This window comes from Hemiscyllium ocellatum, assembly GCF_020745735.1.
Source record: "Hemiscyllium ocellatum isolate sHemOce1 chromosome 27 unlocalized genomic scaffold, sHemOce1.pat.X.cur. SUPER_27_unloc_7, whole genome shotgun sequence".
Classification (NCBI taxonomy): Eukaryota; Metazoa; Chordata; class Chondrichthyes; order Orectolobiformes; family Hemiscylliidae; genus Hemiscyllium; species Hemiscyllium ocellatum.
This window is the reverse complement of record NW_026867516.1, coordinates 638,756-652,604: the sequence shown is the minus strand read 5'-3', so window position 1 is coordinate 652,604 and position 13,849 is coordinate 638,756.

The window sequence follows — 13,849 nt, the reverse complement described above, 5'->3', positions numbered from 1 at the left end:
TCCCCAACACCAGGTCCAATATGGCCCCTTCCCGAGTTGAACTATTTACATACTACTCTGGAAACCCTCCTGGATTCTGCTTACAAATTCTGCTCCTCTAACAGTAAGTGAATCCCAGTCAATGTTGGGAAAATTAAAATCTCCTCTCACCACCACCTATCCTACATCTTTCCATGATCTGTTTACATATTTGTACCTCAATCTTACGCTCACTATTGGGAGGCCTGTAGTATAGCCCCAACATTGTTACTGCACCCTTCGTATTTCTGAGCTCTGCTGAAAATGTGTTGCTGGTTAAAGCACAGCAGGTTAGGCAGCATCTAAGGAATAGGAAATTCGACGTTTCGAGCATAAGCCCTTCATCAGGAATGAGGCGAGTTTGCCAAGCAGGCTAAGATAAAAGGTAGGGAGGAGGGACTTGGGGGAGGGGCGATGGAGATGTGATAGGTGGAAGGAGGTCAAGGTGAGGGTGATAGGCCAGAGTGGGGTGGGGGCGGAGAGGTCAGGAAGGAGATTGCAGGTTAGGAGGGCGGTGCTGAGTTGAGGGAACCGACTGAGACAAGGTGGGAGGAAGGGAAATGAGGAAACTGGAGAAATCTGAGTTCATTCCTTGTGGTTGGAGGGTTCCCAGGCGGAAGATGAGGCGCTCCTCCTCCAGCCGTCGTGTTGTTATGTTCTGCCGGTGCAGGAGTCCAAGGACCTGCATGTCCTCGGTGGAGTGGGAGGGAGAGTTAAAGTGTTGAGCCACGGGGTGGTTGGGTTGGTTGGTCCGGGCGTCCCAGAGGTGTTCTCTGAAGCGTTCAGCAAGTAAGCGGCCTGTCTCCCCAATATAGAGGAGGCCACATCGGGTGCAGCGGATGCAATAGATGATGTGTGTGGAGGTACAGGTGAACTTGTGGCGGATATGGAAGGATCCCTTGGGGCCTTGGAGGGAAGTGTGGGCGCACGTTTTACATTTCCTGCGGTGGCAGGGGAAGGTGCCGGGGGTGGCGGTTGGGTTGGTGGGGGGTGTGGACCTGACGAGGGAGTCACGAAGGGAGTGGTCCTTGCGGAACGCTGATAGGGGAGGGGAGGGAAATATATCCCTGGTGGTGGGGTCCGTTTGGAGGTGGCGGAAATGACGGCGGATGATACGTTGTATGCGGAGGTTGGTGGGGTGGTAGGTGAGAACCAGTGGGGTTCTGTTTTGGTGGTGGTTGGTGGAGCGGGGCTCAAGGGCGGAGGAGCAGGAAGTGGAGGAGATGCGGTGGAGGGCATCGTCAATCACGTCTGGGGGGAATCTACGGTCCTTGAAGAAGGAGGCCATCTGGACCGTGCGGTGTTGGAACTGGTCCTCCTGGGAGCAGATGCGGCAGAGACGAAGGAATTGGGAATATGGGATGGAGTTTTTACAGGGGGCAGGGTGGGAGGAGGTGTAGTCCAGGTAGCTGTGGGAGTCAGTCGGTTTATAGTAGATGTCTGTGTTGAGTCGGTCGCCCGAGATAGAGATGGAAAGGTCTAGGAAGGGGAGGGAGGAGTCTGAGACAGTCCAAGTGAATTTGAGGTCGGGATGGAAGGTGTTAGTAAAGTTGATGAACTGTTCAACCTCCTCGTGGGAGCACGAGGCAGCGCCGATACAGTCATCGATGTAGCGGAGGAAAAGGTGGGGGGTGGTGCCAGTGTAGTTGCGGAAGATGGACTGTTCCACATATCCTACGAAGAGGCAGGCATAGCTGGGGCCCATGCGGGTGCCCATGGCAACTCCTTTAGTTTGGAGGAAGTGGGAGGATTGAAAAGAGAAGTTCTTCAATACACGGAAGATAACAAATGTTCATCACATTGATTCCTGAGAGGAGAGGATTCATGGATCAGGAGGGATCGAGTCGATTGGCAATGAATTCAATAGGTCTGAACAGAATGATGGGGAATCGCATGGGAACCGATAAAATTCCAGGAGGGATGGGTTCAGATTTTTGGGACATTGGGGCCAGTTCTGGGGGTGGAGGGACTATTACAAATCAGACGAGCTACATCCGGGCCAGACTGGAACCAATATCCTTGGGGGTGCTTTTGCTAACGCTGCTGGAGAGGGTTTAAACTAATGTGGCGGGGGATGGGAAACAAATGAGGAGGTTCGTGGTCAGGAAGGAGGTAGTAACTAAAGCCTGTAAGGAGCGAGATAATAAAGTCAGTGTGACAAAGGGGAAGAGTCACAGGGAACAGATGATGAACACAAAGGGACAGGTGGTCTGAGGTGCATTTGTTTTAATGCAATAAGTGTAGTAGGTAAGGCAGATGAACTTAGGGCTTGGAGTCGTACCTGGGAGGATGATGTTATTGCTAATACTGAGACTTGGTTGAGGAAAGAACAAGATTGGCAACTAAATATCCCAGGATATCGATGCTTCAGGTGGGATAGAGAGGGAGGTGAAGGAGTTGTATTACTGGTCAGAGAGGCTATCACAGCTGTGCTGAAGGAGGGCACTATGAAGGACTCGAGCAGTGAGGTAATATGGGAAAGGTCCTGGGGAAAACTGATGTAGAGAGAGATCTGTGTGTTCAGGCCCATTGTTCCCTGAAGATGGCAATGCAGGTCAGTAGAGTGGTCAAGGCGGCATATGGCACACTTTCCTTCAGCGGACAGAGTATTGTGTACAAGAGTTGGCAGGTCATGTTACAGTTATACAAGACTTTGTTTCGGCCAGATTTGGAATACCACGTACAGTTCTTTTTTTAGATTTAGATTTTTTTAGATTACTTACAGTGTGAAAACAGGCCCTTCGGCCCAACAAGTCCACACCGACCCACCACCCACCCATACATTAACCCCTTACCTAACACTACGGGCAATTTAGCATGGCCAATTCACCTGACCCGCACATCTTTGGACTGTGGGAGGAAACCCACACAGACACGGGGAGAAAGTGCAAACTCCACACAGACAGTCGCCTGAGTCGGGAACTGAACCCGGGTCTCAGGCGCTGTGAGGCAGCAGTGCTAACCACTGTGCCACCGTGCCGCCCACATTACCAAATGGATGTGGATGCTTTGGAGAGGGTGCACAGGAGGTTCACCAGGATGTTACCTGGTATGGAGGATGCTAACTATGAAGAGAGGTTGAATAGATCAGGATTATTTTCATTGGAAAGACGGAGGTTGAGGGGGGGGACCTGATTGAGGCCAACAAAATCATGAGGGGTAGAGACAGGGTGGATAGCAAGAAATGTTTTTCCCCCAGAGTGGAGGACTCAGTTACCTGGGGTCATGAGTTCAAAGTGAGAGGGGAAAGATTTAAGATATGTATGGAAAGTTCTTTACGCAGAGGGTGCTGGGTACCTGGAATGTGTTGCCAGCGGAGATGGTAGGGACGGGAACAATGGCGTCATTTAAGATGTATCTCAACAGATACATGAAAGGGCAGGGAGCAGAGGGATACAGATCCTGAGAAAATAGGCAGCAGGTTTAGATAGAGGATCTGGATCGGTGTAGGCTTGGAGGGCCGAAGGGCCTGTTCCTGTGCTGGAATATTCTTTATTCTATCGGGAAAAGACACCTGCCACTCACCTCATCAATGGCCCTCCTGATTTTACAAAGTGTTATAAAGTGTGCTGGACACTCAATGGAATAGAGGCTATTGTATTTGACTTTGATCTATCTGTGGCCATTGGGAAGATGTTTCCATTGGTAGGAGAGACCAGGAGCCGAGGGCACAGCCTTAGACCTTTTAGAACGGAGATAAGGAGAAACCTCTTCAGACAGAGAGTGGGGAATCTGTGGAATTCACTGCCACAGGAGGCTGGGAGGCCAGGTCACGGAGGGTATTTAAGACTGAAATAGATGGGACAAACATGATTTACCATCCGGTGTGAAAGGAGTGCACTTCCTCAGCTCCTGCAGATCTTTGGCCCGGGGAACGTGCAGTCCCAGCCTCAAACAGCATCGGTCCCACGGGAAGCAAAGGGAGCGAGAGCGGCCAGTCCGGCAGAAAGGAAGCCTCGCTCCCTTCCCGCTTCACCCACTGTCTTCGAACGGGGCACAATCCCCCCACGGGCACGATCCCCCCAGTCCTGGGTGGGATTCGCTGCAGACTTCAACTCCGTGCGATCACGTTGGGAAGGCGCCTGTGCGTCCGCAGGGTCGGCGATCGATTGAAGGCCTTGCCGCCCCCGGGGCAGGTGAGAGGCCTCTCCCTGGTGTGTGGAGGCGCCGGTGCGTCTGCAGGTGGGACAGCTGGGTGAAGGGCCTTGCCACACTCGGGGCAGGGGTACGGCCTGTCCCCGGTGTGGACCCGCCGGTGCATCTCCAGCTCAGAGGGGACTCGAAACCCCTTCCCGCATTCCCCACACTTCCACGGTTTCCCCACGGCGCGGGCTCCCTCCAGGTTCGACGCTCCCTCTGACGTCCCACTCTGCTGCGGGTGGCCGGCTGGCTAACTCTCCGCTCCGGTAAAGCTCCCTCCACCCTCGAACAGCGGCATCTCAGTGCTTTACCAGTCAGATCTCTGGAAGCAGGCGGGACAATCCTCCTTCTCCACTCAAAAGATCGATAAAATTCCAGTCCCAATGAGTCAAGCTGGCTGAGGCAATTAGTTCAAGATATGCAGGTAAATCCTCCTGTGAAAGCCTGTCAATTAGAAAGTCATCGCTGTCAGTATCACGTAGAATCTCAGAGTTTAACAGATCGATTTCACGGAATATTCATTCCACGCCCATAACCCAAAACCTGTGAGTCTCCATCCCACACACTCTCCCTACTGCCGTACCTAATACGCTCCCTCCCAATTTTTCTGATTCCTGACATTTGGCAGATCTAGCTCCAAGAAAAGTTAAGAATTAGAACCCCTACAGTGTGGAAACAGGCCCTTCGGCCCAACAAGTCCAGACCGACCCAACAAGTCCAGACCGACCCTGTGATGAGTATCCCACCCAGACCCATTCCCCTATATTTACCCCTGACACGTGCACCTAAGCTACACATCCCTGAACACTCTGGGCAATTTAGCACGGCCAACCCACCCTCACCTGCACAAGGTTGGACTGTGGGAGGAAACCGGAGCACTCGGGGGAAACCCACACGGAGAGTCGCCCGAGGCTGGAATTGAACCCAGGTCCCTGGCACTATGAGGCATCGGTGCTACCTACTGAGCCACCATGCCACCCTCATGCAGTTTGCTAACCTAGTTATCTGCCCCCCCTCTCTCTCTCTACCATATTGACAGACCAAGATGTGGGGGGAGGGGAAAGAGAATCAGAGCAAGAACTTTGCTTTGGTAACAAGACCTAGAACATGCTCGCTCTGAGGATGACTGTAGTGGAGTCGATCAATACCCAAATGAGACTATAGAGGAATACACTTACAGGACTCTGTGGATATAGAGAGGAATGAGTCTGACTAGATTCATCCAGAGTCAGCATTGAGCCCAGTATTCTCCTGTCCTGTAACGGGTATGACTGGAAATACATGACATGTTGTGGTTCTGTTCGCCGAGCTGGGAGTTTGTATTGCAGACGTTTCGTCCCCTGTCTAGGTGACATCCTCAGTGCTTGGGAGCCTCCTGTGAAGCGCTTCTGTGATCTTTCCTCCGGCGTTTATAGTGGTTTGTCTCTGCCCGCTTCCGGTTGTCAGTTCCAGCTGTCCGCTGCAGCGGTCGGTATATTGGGTCCAGGTCGATGTGCTTATTGATTGAATCTGTGGATGAGTGCCATGCCTCTAGGAATTCCCTGGCTGTTCTCGGTTTGGCTTGTCCTATAATAGTAGTATTGTTCCAGTTGAATTCATGTTGCTTGTCATCTGAGTGTATGGCTACGAAGGATAGCTGGTCGTGTCATTTCGTGGCTAGTTGGTATTCATGGATGCGGATCGTTAGCTGTCTTCCTGTTTGTCCTATGTCGTGTTTTGTGCAGGCCTTGCATGGGATTTTGCACACAATAAGGACTGCACAAAACACTACATAGGACAAACAGGAAGACAGCTAATGATCCGCATCCATAACACTACTGTTACAGGACAAGCCAAACAGAGAAACAGCCAGGGAATTCCTAGAGGCATGGCACTCACCCACAGATTCAATCAATAAACACATCGACCTGGACCCAATATACCGGCCACTGCAGCGGACAGCTGGAACTGACAGTCGGAAGCGGCAGAGACAAACCACTATAAATGCCGGAGGAAAAAACACAGAAGCGCTTCACAGGAGACTCCCAAGCACTGAGGATGTCACCTAGACAGGGGACGAAACGTCTGCAACACAAATTCCCAGCTCGGCAAACAGAACCACAACAATGATCAGCCGAGCTACAAATATTCTCCCAAACTTTGAATACATAACATGGCTACAACACTATGATATAACTAGAAATAATTGTAAATCAAATTTATACAGTCGTAAATAAATACACATTGCATAGTAACACTATGATATATCCCTGTCCAGTATGACTTTTACTGTTCAGTTAAACAAAACTTGAAAGGGTTCAGAAAATGTTTACAAAGATGTTGCCAGGGTTTGAGCTATAGGGAGTGGCTAAATAAGCTGGGGCTGTTTTCCCTGGAGCATCGGAGGCTGAGGAGTGACCTTATTGAGGTTTATAAAATGATGAGGGGCATGGATAGGGTGAATAGACAAGGTCTTTTCCCTGGGGTGGGAGAATCCAGAACTAGAGGTGAGAGGGGAAAAGACATAAAAAGGACTTAAGCGGCAACTTTGTCAGTCAGAGGGTGGTGCGTGTATGGAATGAGCTGCCAGAGGAAGTGGTGGAGGCTGGGACAATTGCAACATTTAAAGGCATCTGGATGGGAATATGAATGGGAAGGGTTTGGAGGGACGTGCTGGCACATCGGACTAGATCAATTTTGGCTATGTGCTCGGCATGCACCAGTTGCACATAGGGTCTCTTTGTGTGCTATACATCTGTATGACTCTCAATGCTGTCCAGGCGAGTCAGTGATGTTGTAACAACAACACTGGACCAGCAATCCAGAGGCCCCAGGCAAATAATCTGGGCTCATGGGTTTAAATACCATTGGGGAAATTAAATTTATTTTTTAAAATCTGAATTGAAAACTAGTCTCAGTCATTGAGAGAATGAAACTTTTCTGAAAACCCATTTGATTCAATAACGCTCTTCAGGGAAGGAAACCCGCTAGCATTAACTTGGTGCTGCCTGCATATGATGGCTCACGTGCTTGACTTTTAAAATGCCCCCTAAAGTCTGGCAATCCTCTTGTCTGAAGGGCAGTTAGGTACAAAAACATTGTTGGCCTTGCCAAAAAAAAAGCCCACATTCCATGAAGGAGTTTTTCTCGAATGTGACTTCACATCTGCGAATGGGTCACATCAGAACATCCAGACAAATAAGCACCAAAATGTCTGGTGCTGCAAGAGTACAGCAGGTCAGCCAGCATCTGAGGAGCAGGAGGTTTGACGTTTTGGGCATAACCCCTTGATTAGGAATGTGGGGTGGGCCCAAAGGGACTGAGAGATAAATGGGAGGGAGGTGGGACTGGGGGAAGGGAGCTGAGAATGCTATGGGTAGATGAAAGCGGGGGAAGAAGGTGACAGGTCAGACAGGAGGGTGGAGCAGATAGATGGGAAGGCAGATGGACAGGTGGGACAGTTCAAAAGAACAGTCCCAAGTTCGAGGGTTGTATCTGGGATTGGGCTGGGGGGTGGGGGGGGAAATGAGGAAACTGGTGAAATCAATATTGATCCTGTATGGTTGGAGGGTCCCAATGCAGAGGCATTCTTCCTCCAGGTATCAGGTGGCCTAGGACCCTGCAACCACACGGCTTTAACATCGATTTCACCAGTTTCCTCACATTCCCCCCCCCCTCCCACCCCAGCTCCAACCCTCCAACTCAGCACCACCCTCTTGAACTGTCCCACCTGTCCATCTTCCTTCCCACCAATCTGCTCCACCCTGTCGCCATCACCCCCCCACCCTGCATCTACCTTACCCCCAGCCCCACTCCCACCTTCCTATTTATCTCTCAGCACCCTTTCCACACCCCTCCCCTCCGCAATTCCTGATGAAGGACACGAGAGAGACACAGACACAGACAGAGACAGCGATCTAGACCAATGCATCCAGCATATGCACCTTTCCTGAGTTCACCTCCTTTCACTTCACTTCCTACAAACCAACAGTTTAATCCCAAAATGAGAAAAGAAATGGAATAGGAGGGGTGAGAAGAGAGGGTGCTGTACTCACAGAGGTTGGTGCAGTCTGGGGTAACACTCAATCTTCATTCAGAGAGAGAGAGAGAGCAGCAGGAGCTCATGATCCAACTTCCGCATTCAGACAATGAGGGGATGCTCTGATTGGTAGGAGGACCAGCCTTCCATCCGGTCCTCCAAGGCTTCCCATTGGTCATCCCTCCCCGTGTCAAGGTGAAGGGAGTGGCGCGTGGGGAGGAGTGGTGGAGGAGAGAGGTCACGCGGCCTTTGTGACGACGGCGGTCCCTCCATTCACGTGACCGGTTGCTCCTGCACATGCGCCGTTGTTGGGGGGGTGTTAAGGGGAGCTGATGTTGTGTTGGTCTGGAGGGTCCCTGTGTCCAGGAAGAGGTGAGTGTGGCTCAGTCAATGAGCATCAGTCAGACCCTGCTGGAGCATGGGGGGAGGTGGGATATTAGGTACAGCAAGAGTTAAAGAGTGTGTGGGATGGAGATTTACAGCTTTTTTAGGTAATAAGTCCCTTTCTGGACAATACTGGGGGATGGGTAATATCAGAAACAGCAGAGTGAGAATTGAAGAAAAGTGTGTGTGTGTGTGTGGTGGAGATTTGCAACACTTTTTTTAAAGTTAAAAATCACACAACTCTAGGTTATAGGAGAAAATGAGGTCTGTAGATGCTGGAGATCAGAGTGGTGCTGGAAAAGCTCAGCAGGTCAGGCAGCATCCAAGGAACAGGAGATTCAATGTTTCGGGCATAAGCCCTTCTTCAGGAATGAGGAAAGTGTCCTCATTCTTTCCTCATTCCTGACGAAGGGCTTTTGCCTGAAACGTCTTTTTTTCCCCTGCTCCTCGGATGCTGCCTGACCTGCTGTGCTTTTCCAGCACCACTCTGATCTCCAGCATCTGCTGTCTTTTTTGCCTGGAGGTTTTACTAGCTACCTGATGAAGGTGCAGAGCTCTCAAAGCTTGAACTTCTAAACAAATCTAATGGACTACAACCTGGTGATGTGATTTTTTTTTAACCTTTGTACACCCCAGCCCAACACTGGCATCTGCATATTGTAACTTGATTGTTTTAGGGAAGTTCTACAGAAACTAGAATGATCTGTTCTGAATTCCTGTCATGTGCAGGCAGCAATGACTTTTGTAATCCCCTTTTCACAGGATATGAGAAGAGCAGCTTTGCAGGTAGAGCTCCCCAACTGAGTACCATGTGAAGGTCTGACAGAGCCCCTTGATTCGTGGGACAGGAGAGACGTCCCTCTTTCAGTCCAGAAGGGGAAAATTCTTTGAACGTTTTTGTCTGCTTCAGTAGGCTCTTAAAGTATCATCTTTACCTGAACCACAGGGGCACGTGCCTGAGCCAGTTTGCCCACTGTGGGGAAAGGAAGTCTCAGGAGGCATTCCGCGCACCATGGAGAAACCGTGGAAGTGTGGGGATTGCGGGAAAGGATTCCGCTACCCATCCGATCTGGAGATCCACCGCCGTGTCCACACCGGGGAGAGGCCGTTCAGCTGCTCGGTGTGCAGCAAGGGCTTCTCTGACTCGTCCACCCTGCTGGCCCACCAGCGGGTCCACACCGGGGAGCGGCCCTTCACCTGCTCCGTCTGCTGCAAGGGCTTCACCCAGTCGTCCAACCTGCTGACCCACCAGCGGGTCCACACCGGAGAGCGGCCCTTCACCTGCTCCGTCTGCGGCAAGGGCTTCACCCAGTCGTCCGCCCTGCTGACCCACCAGCAGGTCCACACTGGCGGGGGGCCTTCACCTGCTCGGTGTGCGGCAAGGGCTTCCCTCACTCGTCCACCCTGCTGCGGCACCAGCAGATCCACACCGGGGAGCGGCCCTTCACCTGCTCAGTCTGCGGCAAGGGCTTCACCCGCTCGTCCTGCCTGTTCTCACACCAGCGGGTCCACACCGGGGAGAGGCCGTTCACCTGCCCCGAGTGCGGCAAGGGCTTCACCTGCTCCTCCAACCTGCTGTCGCACCGGCGGCTTCACAGCGGCGAGCACTCGTTCATCTGATCCGTCTGCGGCAAGGGCTTCACCCGGCTGACCAGCCTGCGGACACACCAGCGGGTCCACACCGGGGAGTGGCCATTCACCTGCCCCGTCTGCGAGTGGGGCTTCGCTCACTCCCAGCACCTGCTGCGGCACCAGCGGGGGCCACAAGTGACGGGCCAGCTGCTGTGAGTCACCGCCCAGGGCTGAACCCTGGGTGGGAGGGTGGAGGGTCACTGCAGTTGCTGTGCTGTCATCCCCTTGGCAGCCAGTGGCTCTGCGAGCCTGCGACTGTGCATTTCCTCCTGAAGTAGAGATGTACAACACAGAAACAGACCCTTAGCTCCAACTCCTCCATATCCTCAACTAATCAATCCCATTTGCCAGCAATTGGCCCTATCCCTCAAACCCCTCCTTACACAGATACCCAAGTGGATGCCTTTTAATGTTGCAATTGTACCAGCCTCCACCACTTCCTCTGGTGCTCATTCCACACGCACCACACACCACCCTCTGGTGTGAAAAATGTTGCCCCTTAGGGACCTTTTTTAATCTTTCCCCCTCTCCCCTAACCTATGCCCTCTAGTTCTGGCAAAAGACTTTGTCTATCCCTATCCATGCCCTCATGATTTTATAAACCTCTCTTAAAGTCAACCCTCAGCCTCCGACGTTCCAAGGAAGGACAACCCAGCTGTTCAGCCTCTCCCTGTAGCTCAAACCCTCCAACCCTGGCAACATCCTTGTCAGTCTTTCTGAAACCCTTTCAAATTTTGCAATATCCTTCCGATAGACCAGAAGTGCACATAATACAGAGGAAATTCGATTATCCAGAATTAGATGAACCAGTCGGTGGCTCAGTGGTTAGCGCTGCTACCTCGCAGGACCAGGGACCCGGGTTTTCATTCCTGCCTCAGGCGACAGACTGTGTGGAGTTTGCACATTCTCCCCGCGTCTGCGTGGGTTTCCTCCTAGTGCTCCGGTTCTGTCCCACAGTCCAAAGACGTGCAGGTCAGGGTGAATTGGCTATGCTAAGTTGCCCGACGTGTTAGGTACATTAGTCAGAGGGAAATGGGTCTGGGTGGGTTACTCTTCGGAGGGTCAGTGTGGACTGGTTGGGCCTGTTTCCACACTGTAAGGGATCTAATCGTCAAGCGACTGAAAATAACTCTGCATGTGTCCTTTGGATAATCGAGGTTCCTGTGTATTCCAAAGTGGCCTAACCAACGTCCTGTCCAGACCCCAACCCCTATACTCAGTGCTCTGACCAAAAAGTGATCTGCAGAATCTGCGGGACTTGCTTAATCCTGGGAGGTAAGTCACGTGTTTCTCCTTCTCTTGTGCAGGTGGATCCAAGATTTCACTTTCTGTCCCATTGAGTCTCCAGCAGGTCCTTCAGCTCAACTGGTCTCTCTCAGTATTTCTGACCCATGTGAGCCTCTACGCACACTCCCTTCACTTGCTCACACTTGATTCCCTTACAGCAGCATTCCCTTCAGTTCCCTTTCTCCCTGACGTCTGTATCCAGCTTCTCCTTAAATGCCGTCTACCTCGACTGCTACTGTGGGGTCATTCCCCGCTGCAGACAGAGGTCTCTCCTTTGTAACCTCTTCAAAAGATTTACTGCTGACTTCCCCCTTCAGTCTTTTCCATTATGGGTCTCCCCCGCTGTTGCGAAACTTGGAAGGGTTCAGAAAAGATTGACAAGGATGTTGCCAGGGTTGGAGGATCTGAGCTACAGGGAGAGGCTGAACAGGCTGGGCTGTTTTTCCCTGGAGCGTCGGAGGCTGAGGGATGACCTTATAGAGGTTTACAAAATTATGAACGGCATGGATAGGATAAATAGGCAAAGTCTTTTCCCTGGGGTTGGGGAATCCAGAACTAGAGGCATAGGTTTAGGGTGAGAGGGGAAGATATAAAAAGAGACCTACAGGGCAACGTTTTTCATACAGAAGGTGGTGTGTGTACGGAATGAGCTGCCAGAGGATGTGGTGGAGGCTGGTACAATTGCAACATTTAAGAGGCATTTTGGATGGGTATATGAATAGGAAGGGTTTGGAGGGATATGGGCCGGGTGGGCAGGTGGGACTAGTTTGGGTTGGATATTTGGTCGGTATGGACGGGTTAGACCGAAGGGTCTGTTTCCGTGCTGTACATCTCTTGACAAAGCCTTGTCCTGAGGGTGAACTGTCGTTCCCGTTGATGCGGGTGGTCCCCTGTCTGTTGTCCTTTTCCTTTCTGGAAAGGATGTCGCGGACATGGGCAGCGTTCCCAAGCCCCGCTCCGAACGGGCTGTTCTGTCCTCTTCCAGCCCCCGGAGAAGGGGCAGCTTGAGTGCATTGTGTTGGTGAGAGTGGGCCGTTCACCGGAAGGTGCCAATGGGACGGGAGAGCGGGGTACCGGTAATGGGGGAGGGGGAGATGCCTCAGACCGCCAGAAACACTGGGGCAGCTGCTCGCGTGCTCCTTTTGGATCTCACAGCACAGGGAGGCCGTTCAGCTGATTACCTCTCTGGCTCTGCGTCCTGTCTGTCTCTCTGAGGTGGACAGCGGATTCCAGCGTATTGCTGCTTGCTGGGTAAACCTGTTTTTCCTCTGTTTTCCCCCTCTCTCTCCTGCTCAAAACCCCTGACCTTCAGGCCGCCCCTGACCTTGTCACTATCAGTGAATAGGAACAGCTTTTCTTCCTCCACCTTATCTGAACCTATCACAATCTTCCCCATTCACCAGTTGTATCTGTGTGTGACCCTCTCTTTCTGTGTCTCTTTCTCTCCTAAGCCCCCTCCCTCACCACATCCCATTTACCCACCCCCTCCTGTCATGCTCCCACTTTCAAAACGTCTCGTTGTGTTTTCACTGCCTCTTCCCCATCGTTTCCGTCAAGCACCTCATCTCACGCTTAGAACCCCTGCAGTGTAGGAGCAGGCCCTTCAGCCCATCCAACCCACACAACCCTCCCTCACCAGACCTCTGCCCGTAACCCTGCAATTCCCATTGGCTAACCCACCTAGCCTACACATCCCTGGGCACTATGGGTAATTTTTTTAGCAAGCAATGCTCCCTAACCTGCACAGCCTTGGCACTATGGGTTAATTTAGCATGGCCAATGCCCCCTAACCTGCACATCCCCAAACACTATATGTAATTTAGCACGGCCGGTCCACCCAAACCTGCACATCCCTGGATACTATAGGACAATTTAGCCTGGCCAATCTACACCAAGGGTGGATTGGCCATGCTAAATTACCCATAGTACCAGGGATGTGTAGGTTAGGGTAGATTGGCCATGCTAAATTACCCAATCCTACACATCCCTGGGTACTGTTAGGATAAAATAGGTCAAGGGAGGGTAGAGCTATAGCTGCTGTTTGGGGAATCGAAACTGTAGCTATAGCTGCTGTTTGGGGAATCGAAAACTGTTGCTTACATGGCCAGCTCAGCTGCCAACGCCCAAATGAGCTCAATAACAGGAACCGCCTAGCAAACGCGAAATGTCCTAATAAGGCAATGCTTAGTAGCTCCGTGAAGCTCTGCTTAGCAAAGAGTATATCAGGAGCAGATTTGGGAGGGGAAGGCAGAACGCGCCTTCTCCAGTGAATGCATGGTGATTCACTGTATCAGCTAAGATTCTGCAATAAAGTCTGCTTGTGCCAAACATTTGAGCGTCTGTTGTCTCTCCTCCTAAAACAACATGCAA